Source organism: Myodes glareolus, chromosome 24, assembly GCF_982192425.1.
Source record: "Myodes glareolus chromosome 24, mMyoGla1.1, whole genome shotgun sequence".
In the NCBI taxonomy this organism is placed as follows: domain Eukaryota; kingdom Metazoa; phylum Chordata; class Mammalia; order Rodentia; family Cricetidae; genus Myodes; species Myodes glareolus.
Window position 1 is genome coordinate 12905081 of NC_142049.1, and position 14542 is coordinate 12919622.

Here is a 14542-nt window from a genome sequence, read left to right on the forward strand (position 1 = left end):
AGTTCTGGCTCCTCCTGCCTGTGTTAATCTCCCTGGTTTCTCTGGCTTTCCTGGACCCACATACTCTTTACTCTTCGTGTAGGTAAATCTGGGTTTGCTCAAGACTGAGGAGTAAGTTTGGAGTCTTAACTCCAAGGCCAGTCGGTCACCTTGTCTTCTGCAGGGTTTGGCAGCTGCCCACGCTGGGCTTGGTGCAACTGTGATCGCCAGTCTTAGCCTCCTGTTGTCACGGATTTCCTGTCACCATGGACTGTACTCTGGAATCATGAGCCAAAAATTAAACTCTTAAGTTGCTTTTGTCTGGCATTTTGTCTCATTGATGAGATAATTAACACATTGCACTAGAATAGATTTTCTATCTATTACTAATAAATCCTTTCCACTCTTCTGGTGGGCCTTCTTTCCCTTTTCTTTTTTATAGTGGCAACAAGATCATTTTAAATGATGTCACAGTTTAAGCACTTAAACCCTGCATGGGACTGAGTGCATGCATTTGAGAAAAGCAGAAGCCCATATTGTCTTTGTTTGGTCGGGAATGTGGTCCAGGACTTGTGTGTGTCAGACAAGCTCTTTACCATAGAGTCCCATTATCCCAGAGAGTAGCCTATTGGTTAAGACTTTATGGTATCCAATCTTTACCCAATGTTGCCTGGAGTCAGATGGTAGCAGCTTAGTTTTCTCCTCTAAAAAGCTGAGATAACCGTTCCCTGCCCTGCTGTGGCTGTGAGGCTGAAACGAGGTCATCAACACAAGATTCATAGAATAGGGTTTGATCTATAGCTATGAAGTGATAGCTTCTGGAGGTAGTGGAGGCAGCCGGACTCTCTACCAACATCCTCCGACACTGGGCATCTATTCTATCATAGTGAGTCAGTGACTTATCGCAGAGACAAAATACCTGGCCAAAGCAAGTTAAGCGAGGAAGAGTTTGCTCTTTGGCTTGGGTTCCAGAGGGCAGTCCATTACGGCAGGAAAGTCATCACAACAGGAGCTTAGTTAGGACTGCTGGTCACAAATCCCCCATATCAGGAAGCAGAATTAGAGAGAACAAGCGCTCAGCACGCTTTCTCCTTTCCAGTCTGTCTAGGACTCCATCCTAAGAAATGGTACCACTTACAATTAAGGTGGATCTTCTCACCGCAACGAACCTAGTCTAGACAATCCCTCCCAGGCATGGCCAGAGGCTTGTCTCCTCGGTGATTCTAGCTAGGTCTCATCAAGATGATAGTATCAACCGTCCCAGACAGGACTACAATGGTGACTGGTCATCCTTGTTTGTCTAATTCATCATGGAGTTAACACTGAAGGTTCCATGTCCTAGGAATCCCTCAGGCACAGGCAAATTAAAATGGCTGGACATCCAAGTACAGTTAGAGTTTTAGCTGATCTCATTGAATCACCCCACTCACCTCTTTGCTATACACAAACAAGCATGGGGAATGTCAAGCAATTCAGAAATGTGCCAGGTAACGCCAGAGGTGAGAGGCAAGGCCAGCTCACCCAGTGCTGAAGCCGTACTTTCCGAAGGAACTCCTGAATTCTTCCTGGAGGCTGACTCACGGTCTCTTGATACCATCATTGTTTTTAATTGCTATAAAACTTACCATTTTGGCTGCTTTTAAGTGTACACTTCAGTAGCTGTAAGTCCATTCACAATATTGTGCAACCAACGCCATCCGTTTCCTGAGTTTTTTTCACAACCTGAGGACGTCATTAGCCTGTGATGACCCAAGAGTCGGTAAGGAGTGAGTAGCTTCAGCCACACACACATCACCGCTCCTCTCTGCTTCTAAATTTGTCCACTGAGCCCCCACAAAGGACGAGCAAGCCGAGGTCATGATGAAGAAGTCAATGTTGTGATTAAGAATGAAAGAGAAATGAACCCGAACTTTGGCTAGGCAGACACCACTGCCCAGGACCCCATGGGGCCTGGCTCTGGGAAACACTCCCTCTGTAACCATTTACAACTGACGCCAAACGGACTCATGATTGTTTATTCCCAGTTCAGACAGAATTCTAAACACATGGCCCACCAGACCCGTACAACAGGTCTCTCAGCTCTTCTCAGATTCTGATCCCCCCCTTGCCTCCCCCTGACCGCTAGGTCTAGTCTCAGGTCCTTTGTAGATTGCAGATGCCCAGAAAGTAGAAACACTGCCTCTCTATGCCTGTTCTTGACCATGCAAGCCTCAGTGAAGAGCATATGGCTTAGCAGCTTGATAGTGTGCAATCAGCACAAGAACAGAGAGGAAATGACTATTGAGGGTTATATGTTATATAGCGCTTCGTACCTAACATTGAGCTGAACTCTGTGCATCGAATTCCCCCCATAGCCTCGGGTGTCGGATACTTGTTCTGTCTCCTTGTGGGAGTCCTGCGTGTCTGCTAATGCAAACTACAGTCACATTTCCTTTCTTTGATCATTGAAAAGCTGGAGTGAATTCACAGGAGAGGGGTGAGGTCAGAGAGAGAGCAAGAGGAAGGGTTCGCCTTTAGAGGGTGGAGCTGGGAAGGTTAGGTGCAGGACCCTGAAAGGTGGGTACAGAGTACCCCATCACAGAGGAGCGGTGCTGGCAGCACCTGGGTCTCAGTAGCAAGAACTACACCTGCAGTTTCTGCTCTGGGGAAAGCAGTGGCTAGCAAGCTGGCCTGAATCCCGTGGTGTGGCCGCGATTCTGGGCGAGGATGCTACGCAGTCAGAACGCACCATTATCCAGAGGGACGCAGAGGAGGGATAAAGGACAAGAAGCTTCCAGAAGAGAATTTCCTGTTTATCACCATAGCATACACAAGAAGTACCTGGCATGGTGACTTTAACCAGGGTAATTTACAACCAGTGTGGCATCTGGGACCTCCTGGATTTTCCCTGCTTAACCAGTTTACTAGTGATGAGTCATCGTATCTGACCTCACTCTGCCATCAAGGGCTCATCTCCTAAGGAAGCTTGTACTTGCTGCCAGCCCCTCGTCGATGTTTGTGTCTTGTTTATTCTCCTCCTCTGTGGATTGTGGTTTTCCGGGAGAGAGTCAACTCTGCTTTAGCAGAAAATGGAAAACCCAGTTGTTCAATAGATGACAAAGCCCATTTCCTCTTTCTCTTTTCGAAGGAGGCTGCTTTCAAAATGAGCTTTTCAGTCACCTGCTAGGAGCGAGCATCATGCTTGAAACTCCAGACTTCTCAAATCCACGCCTTGCGAGCATCCGGGGATGCTTGCATGTGTTTGCTTTCTGTCTTGATGATGTCAATCTTCTGTGCTGTTGGGGGAGGCTGTTAGTTCGTTCCCGGCTACTCAGCCCCGAAATAACCACATGGAAACTATATTATTTAAATCACCGCTTGGCTAATCATTTAAGCATATTGCTAGCTAGCGGCCTCCCTATGCCGTTGAGTTCAAGCTCACCAGAAAATGACTACAAGCCAATGGGTAGGCATGGCTGTTCACTGATGGCTCTGCTCTTTGCAAGGGGGGCACCACTGTTCATTTGGATACTTGCCCTGTATACAAACCTTTGTTCAGATGTAATAGTGTTCATTGCCTTCCAGGAACCCTTCCCCATGCCTTTAACGCAGTGCTGGCTTCAAGAGAACCTTGGCTCTCCTCACTCCGACACTCTGCATCCTCCCCAGCTCCTCTCAGTCTAACCCCTTTCTCCTGAAAACCTGCATAAGCCCCTCCCTCAGACAGGCGGACATCCTTAGATAGGCTTCCTCTGTTGTACTGCGTAGCATCCTTCTGTGCTTAGGAACGTGCTCAGACAAGCAATCTGACATTCTGTCTTACCCTCCCTGGTTTCCCAGGGCCTTAGTGTGGTGCAGGCTCTGTAAACACATATCAAATAAAAGCAAATACCTATGAGTGAAAAGAGTCAACCTTCAAGGCCACATTCTCTACGAAGGCATCCTGATCCTTCTATCCTAGAAGGCATCCCTGTGAGCGTGCCACACACATTGTGTCTCTCTAAAAGTTTCCCTGACTCTGTTTGGCACTTAGGAAATGCCCATAGGATGCAAGTTGACAGAAAACTGAGTTGTTTGCCCACCGTACTGCAGAGCGAACCCTCCTCAACACTCTGAGCTCAGGAGAGTTGTTCTCCTTCTGTTAGAAACACAGGAGTCTGAAAATTCTGAGAGGACATGAATTCTCATGCAGAATCATCGGTGGGGAGTCTTCATCTTCCTTCAAGAGAGGCTCATGGAGCAAATGGCGTTTGTTACTACTTTGAGCATCACAGAAATTCTCAAACAGGCAGGATGCAAACATTGTAAGGACCTACCTGAAAGATGAAGTAGTCATCCTTTCTGATAATTTTTAATTATAAATATATAGTTTCTATACAAGTGAAAACACAATGTTTGTCTTTCTGAGTTGGGTTTATTTTGCTTGATGTGATAGTCTTAAATTTTTCCTGAAAATGACATAACTTCGTTTTCCTCATGGCTGAATAGCCTTCCATTGTGTATGTAGGCCACATTTTCACTCCCCAGCCATCTGCTAGACATCAAGGCTTCCATATCTTGGCTTTTGTGAACAGGGGAGTAGTAAATGGGTGTGCCAATGGCTCTGTAGTGTGCTAATTTATACGTCTTTGGGCTTCTGCCCAGAAATGCTATCACAGAGTCATATGGTAGCTCTCCTTTTAGTTTTTGAGGACCCTCTACACCGATTTTCAAAGTAGCTACATCAGCTCATGTTCATACCAAAAGTGAACAGGGGTTCTTCCCCTTTCCTCATCTCCTCGCCTGCATTTGTTGTAGTTTGTTTTCTTGATGATAGCCATTCTGACTAGATTAAGCTGTGATCTCAGCCAGGTAGTGGTGGCATATGTCTTTAATTCTAGCACTCAGCAGGCAGAGCCAGGTGGATCTCTGAGTTCCAGGGCAGCCTGGACTACAGAGTTAAGTTCCAGGATAGCCAGGGCTGTCACACAGAGAAACTCTGTATCAAAAAAACCATGGGGGAAAATAAAGAAGAAAAGAAAAGAAAACAGGATGCAATCTCAATGGCTAAGGATACTGCCTGACTGTTCCTGTTTTCTTTTGACAGTATTAGCATTCCAGGTCTTACGTTCAGATCTGTGATACATTTCGAGTTGAGCCTGTTTCTGTAGTTACTGCTTGTTTTGTAGGATGAGAGTTAGATGAACCAGTCTTTTGAAGCCATCTATCTTCTAGGTGGAGAGAGACAGAGGCCGACCCAGAAGAGTTCATCGAGACTAATTGATGACTGATGGACCGGTCTCACTTGTGTTTCTCTTGAGTGCAGCTGTTGTGATGTTTGTAGATCCTAAAACAGCAAGGTTTGGTGACTGGGCCAGACATGCAGGGAGCAGGGAGGTGAGAGGCTTCATGAACAAGCGTTGGAGCAGAGCATTGCTTTGCCCTTCTGCAGCTGAGCTGTCCACACTCTGAGCAGGGTATCCTGGGACCTGAGAAGTGCTCAGCTCTGAGTATTCCCTGGGCCTGATCTTCACATCCTTTTCTTGTCATATTTATGCATGATATACTGGAAGAATGTTCAAATTATTAAGGTAGTAATTCTCAGCCTGTGAGTCGTGACCCCGGTGGAGGCCAAACAATTCTTTCACAGGATCGCCTAAGACCATCAGAAAACACAGACATTTAAATTACAATCATAACAAGAGCAATAATTATAGTTATAAAGTAATAACTAAAATAATTTAATAGTTGGGGTCACCACACCATGAGGAACTGTATTAAAGGGTCACAGTATAAGGAAGGTTAAGAACCACAATATTAAGGAATGATATTCTCGAACTAGAAAGCGCACAGAAAATTCAGCGAGCCCAGATTACATTGATTGGGTTAGAAGTCCCATGAGAGCAGTGGACTGGTACTGTGGACTCCGTGGACCTGGGTACCATACCTGACATCCGGCCAACACTCCTCAGTTTGTGTTTTTGGAGTCACATTTAAGTCAATATGACAGCTTCACTAGCTTGTCAAAACCATAGTGAGAAGAAGATAACAATGTTCCCCTGCGACTCATGAAGGGATACACACATATCCAGGAAGACAGTATCAATTGTCCCCTCAAAATACACCACAACTGTCCAACCACATGGACCAGGGTGGGTATATAAAGGAAACTTGATGTGTCTATTTTATGTTTTATTTCATAACCAGAAAGGACAAAGTAGAATGAGAGCATATATAATAAAACCTATTTATCTGTTGTGTGATATTTTGATCACATTTTGACAATTGAGTTTGTTTTTAATCGGGGGTGGAGTTAGCCTCTAGCTGATCAAAATTAACCATAGAGGTTTGGGAGGGCTGAGGACAAATAGACAGGAAGTAATAAACCGGGCCTTTGAGAGACTCTTAGTCCTTTTGGATGAAGGAACAGAAGAGATAGGAGGTCACTGGTTGCTTCTCCACAGCTTCTCTGATCATTCAGGTTCTTACCCTGACAGTTGACTCCTATTTTTTTATTAATAAAGAATGATTAGATAAATGAAACATTTATACCTTCTGGGAGATGGGTATGTGGGTATTTGTTAAATTAACTTTTATGATTTTCTGAGATTTGAGTTTTTGAATATTATTATTATTATTATTATTATCTTATTAGGTATTCTAGTTTTAGTTGGGAACCCAGTGTGAGGAACTACCAAGGGATCCTGGCTGTTTTATGTCAGCATAATACATTTAGAGTCATCTGAAAGGAGGGAGCCTCAATTAAGAAAAATGTGTCCCTAAGATTGCTCTGTAAGGCATTTTCTTAATTAGTGATTGATGTGGGAGGACCCAGCCCATTATGGGTGGTGCCATCCATCCCTGGGCTGGTAGTCCTGGGTTTTATAAGAAAACAGGTTGAGCAAGCAGTGAGGAGCAAGCCAGTAAGCAGCACCCCTCCGTGGTCTCTGCATCAGCTCCCCGCCTTCAGGTTCCAACCCTGTTGGAGTTCCTGTCCTGACTTCCTTCAGTGATGAACAGTGATGTGAATGTATAAAGCAAAGAAGGCCCCTCCTCCCCAGCATGCTTCTGGCTATGGTGTTTTATCGCAGCAATAGAAGTCTAAGTAAGACACATGGTGACTCTCATGTTTGGTGGCGTGGATTTAGAAAAGGTGTTTTTTTTTTTTTTTTTACGGTCACAGCTTACAACAGTGGAAGAACAGAGACAGAAGCTGCCTAAGAAGAGGCGAGCAACAGGCAGAATTGAGAAGACACCAGGCACGTATTCCAGTCCCCTGGCAGAACTCAGTTCTCTCAAGAACAATGAATTACCACCCACAGTGCTCCCAGAGTCTGGGTAACTTCCATTTTCTGAAGCTGAGCATCAGATAAAGAAAAGAGGGGTGTGATTGGGTCACCATTTTAAGACTGAGTCCACGTCAGGCTAACCCACGGGTTTGGCTTCTGGTGAGGGCTGTCATAGCTGTGTCCCAACATGATAGACCACATGGTGGTAGGAGCATGCGTGAAGTGAGAGATCACGTGGCAAGAAGGGATGTGAGAGACATTAGGAGGCAGCCCTTCTCTTTTGTCTCCTTTGATAGCAGCCCACATTTACAGGGACTGCACAATTCCTGTGAGAACTACTTATCTCTCTTCTGAGCATGATTCTCCTGCTGACCTAATTACTTCCCTCTTGGCCCTCCCCCCACCACACACACACACACACACACACACACACACACACACACACACAGCTGCTTAAAGGTCCCAACACCTCTACTTAGGGCAGTAAGATTCCATCTTAGGAAACCTTTGGAGATAAAACACTCAAACCACAGCAATGGTGGCCAAGGCTTTGTTCTTTGTGCCTAGCTGCGTCAGAGATCACCCTGATACAATGCACCAGGTCTTCCTCTGAAATCAGCGTTAGTTTCTGCCTTCTGGTGTGTTCCAAAGCTTGATACAGAAGCACAGATAATCAGAGCCCATACTCTAGGAGCAAGTTCAGGGTCAGCGTGTGCCTTGGAACACTGAGGGAGAGGGGATGGAGTTTGAACATCCCCAAACCACCGAATAAACTCTTTATGAACCATCTCCAATCCAAAGTAAGATGCAAGACTCCACCTGAACCTGGAAAAGGTTTCATTACCTGGAGCTGATTAACTTATCTCAAGTCTAGGAAAATATTGGGCTGCTGGGGAAGCCATTCATCTCTGAAGCAAAGACACTTGGCCTGAGCCTAAAATTAAGCAGCAAATTCAGGACCATAAAGCACGGAAATGACATCAGCTCATGAAAAGTCATGAGAAACAGCGAGGAGACTGTAATTACTAAAAGCACAGTGGAGGGAACACAGAAATCAATCAGGAGCCTGGCTGGAAGCTTCCTTCCTGCTGCCCAGCTCTCATATCCCTGGAAAATGCTCTGCGGGCTGCTTGGGGAGTAATGTCATCAACTCAGGTGTGGACCTGGAATGCAACACGACTCACAGTCCAAGCGAGATGTCCCCAGCAGTGCAACAGCAGCGGGTGTGTTGGGGGGGGGGGCAAACTGTCCCGGGTTACACGGCGCCAGTATGTGGGTTCGCGTTGGTCCGTGAAATGAAGACCCAGAGACTCCTTGAGAATGAACTTCGCATCTGCAGCGGCAGGGGGACTCCACCTCTGTCGACCGAACCACTTTCCCTTAGCCCTTTGGCAGCTTAGCTGGTAGGTTTCCATATCTCAGAATAAACTGAAAGAAGCTTCCCGACAATACAGTGTCAGGTGCAAATACCTGATTCATGGGGTACCGTGGTTTTCCGGGTTTTCTCTGACCAAGTTTTGCACAAACTTTGTATCCATGGGAAACTTTCAGACAAGATTCACAAAAGGCCACAAAGGATGAATTTAGGCTGGCTACGACCTCCAGAGCTAGGCCAGGTATGGCCCAGCGGGGGTTCATGACTGGAGGCGGGTAAGGTCGAAGGTGAGGGGGTGGGGCTGGGGTCACTTGCTAACCCTCTAGTGCCAGGCTGGCAGGAATCCCTGCCACAACAAATCGCTTTTTGATTGGATTTGAGGCCAACTCCACGGGAAGTAATTCATATCATGGAGATCTTTTAAAACTCCCCTAGCCCAGCTTCAGCCCAGATGAATCAAGCCATAACATCTAGGAGTGGGATGCTGTGCACTTTTGAATCTGGCTGACTGTTTCCTTTGGAGACCACTGTTAACCATGCTTGCGCTCTAGAGCATCCCACCCGCGTCAGACGTCAGCATTGCTGGGAGCTTGCCCTGAGAGAAGCCATTTCAGGTCACTGCAGATCTATGAAGTGAACATCTGTCTTCAAACAGGGCCCACCGATGTTTCCAGGGCAGTATAGTCGGAGAAGCTCTGGTATAAGGCAAGCTCTGTTTTCAGTCCTGGTCATTTTCGTTGGGGGGGGGGGGTTGGGGGATGCTAGAAAAAACAGTGACTATGGCTTCTTCACGTGGGTGACCTTAATATTTTTGTTAAATTAGTGCATAAGCAGCTGGACCTATTGGGTCATACCTGTAACACTAGCCTTTGGGAAGGCTGAGACATGAGAATTGCTAATGATTTGAGGACAACCTGGTCTACAGAATGAGCTCTAATACAGTTTGGTCTACATAGTCTCAAAAAGAATAATATAGCAATAATGCTGGTTACTTGTGTTCATTGTGACTTTATTTCTGAAAAAAAAATGATGATTACTTTCTATTATATATTCATGACTTAGAAACTCTGAGATACTGCCCCAGTCTTTGCAAATATCTTCTCAGCTTTCGTTTGACTCCCTGCCTGCCTTTAACTGAAGTGAAGCTCCCTTTACTTCTTTATGCAATTGTCAGTTTCTCTGCGGAAACCTTGGGCTGGGTATTCGATGCTGGTGCTGAGACAGGGAACCTACACTGCTGACTTTCAGAAGAGTTTAACTGTGTGAGAAGCATCTGTGTGGCCCCGATAGCTGTAGAACAACAGAGAACGTGGGGGCACCGTGAGAAGGCCTGGCGATTCAGGGATGGAAGTGGTCATCCCTCCCTGTTGCTGGGATTAAAAACATTCTCATTAAGGGAATGTGCTCCGTGTCAAAGGTCAGTGGAGGAAAGCTGTCCTCAGGTGACAATGTGCTCCCCAGGGCGACTCACATCAGTAGGACTGGGTCAGAATGTCTAATGGTAAAGAAAATTTTGGCTCCAAGATTCTACAGGTCAAACAACCACACTGCAGGGAAGCCTTCAGACCCCTGGGAGTCCCAGACTCTAAGTATGAAGACTCTCTTTCGCTCTGTGTTTTCTTTAAGCCTGTTTGGTTCTCTTATGTTAACTGCTTTCTTGACATGATAGAAATGTTGCTTCTAAACGTGAAGGGCTACGCTTGAGAGAGAAATCCTAGACACAGGCTATTTGACTCAAAGTGATTAGCAAACACCACACCCATGTATATATAGGGGTGGCACAAATTGGACTCAGTAGCTCACTATAAAAAGAAAAAGAAAAAAGAGAGAGAGAGATTTTGTTGGGTAGTTTCCCGTCAACGTGACACAAGCTGGAGTCACATGGGAAGAAGAACTCTGGCTTCTGCTTAGAAGGAATTTAGAAATCCATCCACAACACTAGGCTATAGGCTGTAGACATGTTTGACAAACATGTTCTCTGTTGAGGATTGGTGTGGGAGGAACTAGCTCACTGTGGGCTGCGCCACCCTGGGCAAGCAGTCATGAGCTGTATCAAAAAGCAAACTGAGGAAGCCAGGGGAGCAAGTCAGTAACCAGCATTTCTCCACTGCTCCTGCTGCAGTTTCCACCTCCCGGTTCTTCCTTCGAGTTCCTACCCCGACTTCCTTTGGTGAAGGAGTGTGACCTGAGAATTGAAAAATGAAATTAACCTTTTCCTGCCCAAGCTGCTTTTGGACACGGTGTTTTATCACAGTATAGACATTAATTAAGGCAGGCATAAAATCAGGAGGGGAGTGAAGAAGTGGAGAGGGGGCTCGCAGAGGTGTGGGGAAGAAGTATGGGATGAATATGGTCAGAACACACTGTACACAGATATGAAAATCTCAAAGAAACTAAAATAATATATTTAAGGCGATAAACTAGAGAGGAAACAGAGGGACAGTTGAGTCATAGTTGGTAATCATTATTAAAGCTTAATTGTGGCATCACAGTTGTTTCCTATGCTGTTATGTATGTTTTGGGAATTTTGTTGTAATTGCTTTGAGACAGCATCTTGCTATACACACTGGCCTAGACCACACGGAGATCTGCCTGCCTCTCCCTCCCAGGCACTGGAACTACAAACCTGTATCGTCATGCCCAGCTCATTTGGGAAATTCCTGAGAAAGAATCGTGACAATTGCTCATGATATTACATAGCCACCTCTCTCTAGTGGGCTTCAGCTCCTCAGACCATTCCAACTTGATGCTCTACGAGTGTAGTGACTGGAATCCAGCTCCCGACTATCTCCTGCTCCTGCCATGTTCTCATCACCTACTCAGCCACGCCGGCTGATATCTCTAATCCGTTCTCACTTGATCCTGTATGGAATCTTCATTATCCCAGTATCAATTTTCCCACCAAAAACGATTGCCTGTTACTCTCTTGCTTCCTGTGGCCAACTTCCTATAGCAAGAGTCTCCCTCGGTGGCCTCAACATCCAACCACCTCATATGACATCGCCACAACCTTTTAGAACCCAGTTTTCTTAGCATTCTTCCGCTACCCATCTTCGGTAGTTTCTCCCATAATTACACCAATTCTGAGCTTAAATGCTTCCTGCTTCGTGAACACAAACACAGCGTTCTGCAAGCACTAGCTCTCCCATGTGAACGTATCGGTCTACTTGTGTAAGACGGATCTGAAAACCCACCTCCTTCATAGAGAGCCTTCTCCCGCTTCGGCAGCGGCCGTCACTCCCTCTTTTGTGCTGTCGGAGGCATCACTTAGGGTGGCACTTCTCATACCATGCAGCAATTATCTCTTCCCATCCCTGCTCACTTTCCCAGCAGAAGCCGTTTTAATCACAAAGAAGAGATCTCCCGCACATAAGGCAACGTGGAGATAGTTTTAAAAATAAATCTGAAGCTGTAAAAGAATAATGGTCTATTTGACTAAATATTAGGGACCCTCCGAATTCTAGTTCCATCAGCAATGGAAGATTACGCATCCGGAGGAAGGGAGCTCTCTCTGGAGCAGCTGCCTAGAGGGTCTTCCTTCTTCTGATCTTTGAACCATTTCCTACTGAAGTTCTTGCCACGTAGCTCAAGCCCAAGTCCTTTGAATCACTCAGAGGACTCTCTGTCTTCTGAAGCCAGCTGTTGTACGTTCAGGCACACGCCTAGAATTCTTTTGAGAATTCCTCACTGGGCGTGGCTTTGAGTGGCCAAGCCTCTGGGCATGCTCCATCCTGTCCCGGTCTCTATGGATCCAAGGTGCTAGGGTTTTTACCCAGTCTGAGGTGTGGCCTGAATTGAAGCAAGGTACCAGCAAGGATGAGTAAGGAGACAGGAAGAGAACCGAGGGCGCAGCTGGTGTTACCTAACAGCACAATTTCCCTTAGCCAAGCTCACCGCCCGTGCTGAAGAACAAAGTGTGTTCATATCCAGGGACTGGCAAAGGAAGGGCGGATCAGAGAGAGAGAGAAACCCCTTTTGAAGCTCCTTCTCCTCAGTCTTACCATCGTCATATCTTCTTCAGAAGAATCCCTTCACTCTCTGAAGACATTTAATGTGAGTTTGTCCCTAGGCCTCCCTGGCCACCCTCAGAACGTATTTTCCCTGTCTGTCATTTCCTCTTCACAAAGCATTGTGGAAGTCCCAGACAAAGTCCCAGACACTAGCCACATTACTCCCCTGATAATATGTTGCTTAACTTTGATAGTAGGATTTTAATAGAGGTTACGTGAGGAAATTACATAAAGCTTACCTCAGTAGATTTTCACACGTACATTCTCCATTGAGCACCACCAATGCTCTTTCTGGTGTCATGAAAGATGGGAATGGTCAGAGATCCGTTTTTCTGCTTAGAAGAGTTTAGGGGCTGAGTTGGGAATGGGCGGGGGAGGTTACGTGCAAACCTTCTTTCCTAAAGTGTCTATTCCAAAAGAAAAGACTGGTCCAATGGTGATGGCACATGCCTTTAATCCCAGTACTTGGGAGGCAGAGACAAGCAGATCTCTGTGAGTTCAAGACCAGCCTGGTCTACAGAGTTCCAGGACAGCTAAGACTGTTAAACAGAGAAACCCTGTCTCAAAAAAAAAATCTAAAAGAAAAAGAGAGAGAGAAAGGGGGCTGGAAAAATTAAAGGGGGCTTATTAATGATTTATTAAAATCATATCAGCATCTCCAAATATTGGAAGTTTGTGATTGGGTCTATTGGAAACAGTAACTGTCTAAGTTACCACGGCCAAGGCAACCTATAGAAGGAAACATTTGATTTGGTCTTCAGTTTTCAGATTTCAGAGTTTCAGAGTTATAGTCCATGGTGATAGAGCAAAGGCATAGCAGCAGGAACAGCTGAGCGCTTATACCATTTTCCTAAGTAGGAGACAGGGAGAGCTGAATGCGTAAGGCATGGACTTTTGAACCCCTCTGTGATACACCTCTTAGCCTGCACAGACAATGCCAGCCTTTCTGCCTCTGTTTTCAGGCAGTGCTAACCACTGAGTTGAGAACATGGCCGGAAGACAGGAAGCTCAGGGTAGGTGGTTGGAATCTTGGAGGGGCTTCAGACCATTCCAGAAGCAATGTCTCCCAAGCAGGCAGAGTAGGAGTTGAAAGATGCAGGGAAAGAAGCAAGCTGGTGCTCAGGATTTTAATGCTGAGGTTGCTGAGGGAGAGACCCAGGATGGGGGCGCATATCTGCATGCTGTTTGAGAAAGGAGCTGTGAATGCGGACTGCAGAGAAACGCATACACGTTCACACTGTTCCCTCTTACAGCCGGTTTACAACACCTTCACACTGTTCCCTCTTACAGCCGGTTTACAACGGCTTTTGTGAAATGAATCTATACGAGTTCAGGGATCCGGGGGCTTGAATGTGCAATTGAACAGGCAAATGGAAAGCATTGGGCTCTGCATGGAGAACAGGCATAGTCGGCAACTCTGCAGCAGTAGTGACGTCATTGTCATAAGCCCTGCAGCCCCTAAAATCTATATCCCTGAGTTACCCTCTCCTCACTATATTCTCGTCAGGGAAAAACTTCCCAGGCACGTCATATTCTGATAGATCTGTAGGGCCTGAGATTTGATAGGGGATGGGGACCCAGTGTCTCTTGGAACAGCCAATTGACTGGAAAGTTGACTATAAAGATAGAAACAGACAGACAGACAGATAGACAGAGAGGCACACAGGCAAGTAGGGAGATGACACCAAGCAAAAAATTTTCTCCCCTTATCAAAACTCGAGGCTTAATATCATTTCCTGTGGTCTCAGAAGCAGGTGGGATGCAAATTTTCTGACCTGTCTCTCTGTGTTAAAGGTCATTGCCACTCTTTGGGGCATACCAGACTGGATCATTCCCTAATTACTGCCTGGATCTGCCAAGTGGCATCAATTAACCAAGCTGCCTCTCACTGATTATCGTAGTACCTGTATTTACAGCCTTTGGCATTCTCT

General features: G+C 46.0%; 1 long non-coding RNA gene across 1 annotated transcript; it reads right to left on the minus strand.

The window, feature by feature from the left end:
* Window positions 1–1976: 1976 nt before the first annotated feature.
* On the minus strand, window positions 1977–12318 carry LOC146889870 (uncharacterized). Its single transcript, XR_014999624.2, has 2 exons — window positions 11796–12318; window positions 1977–5593 (listed from the first exon to the last, which is right to left on the minus strand). It is a non-coding gene; the product is annotated as an uncharacterized LOC146889870 (long non-coding RNA).
* Window positions 12319–14542: the final 2224 nt, after the last annotated feature.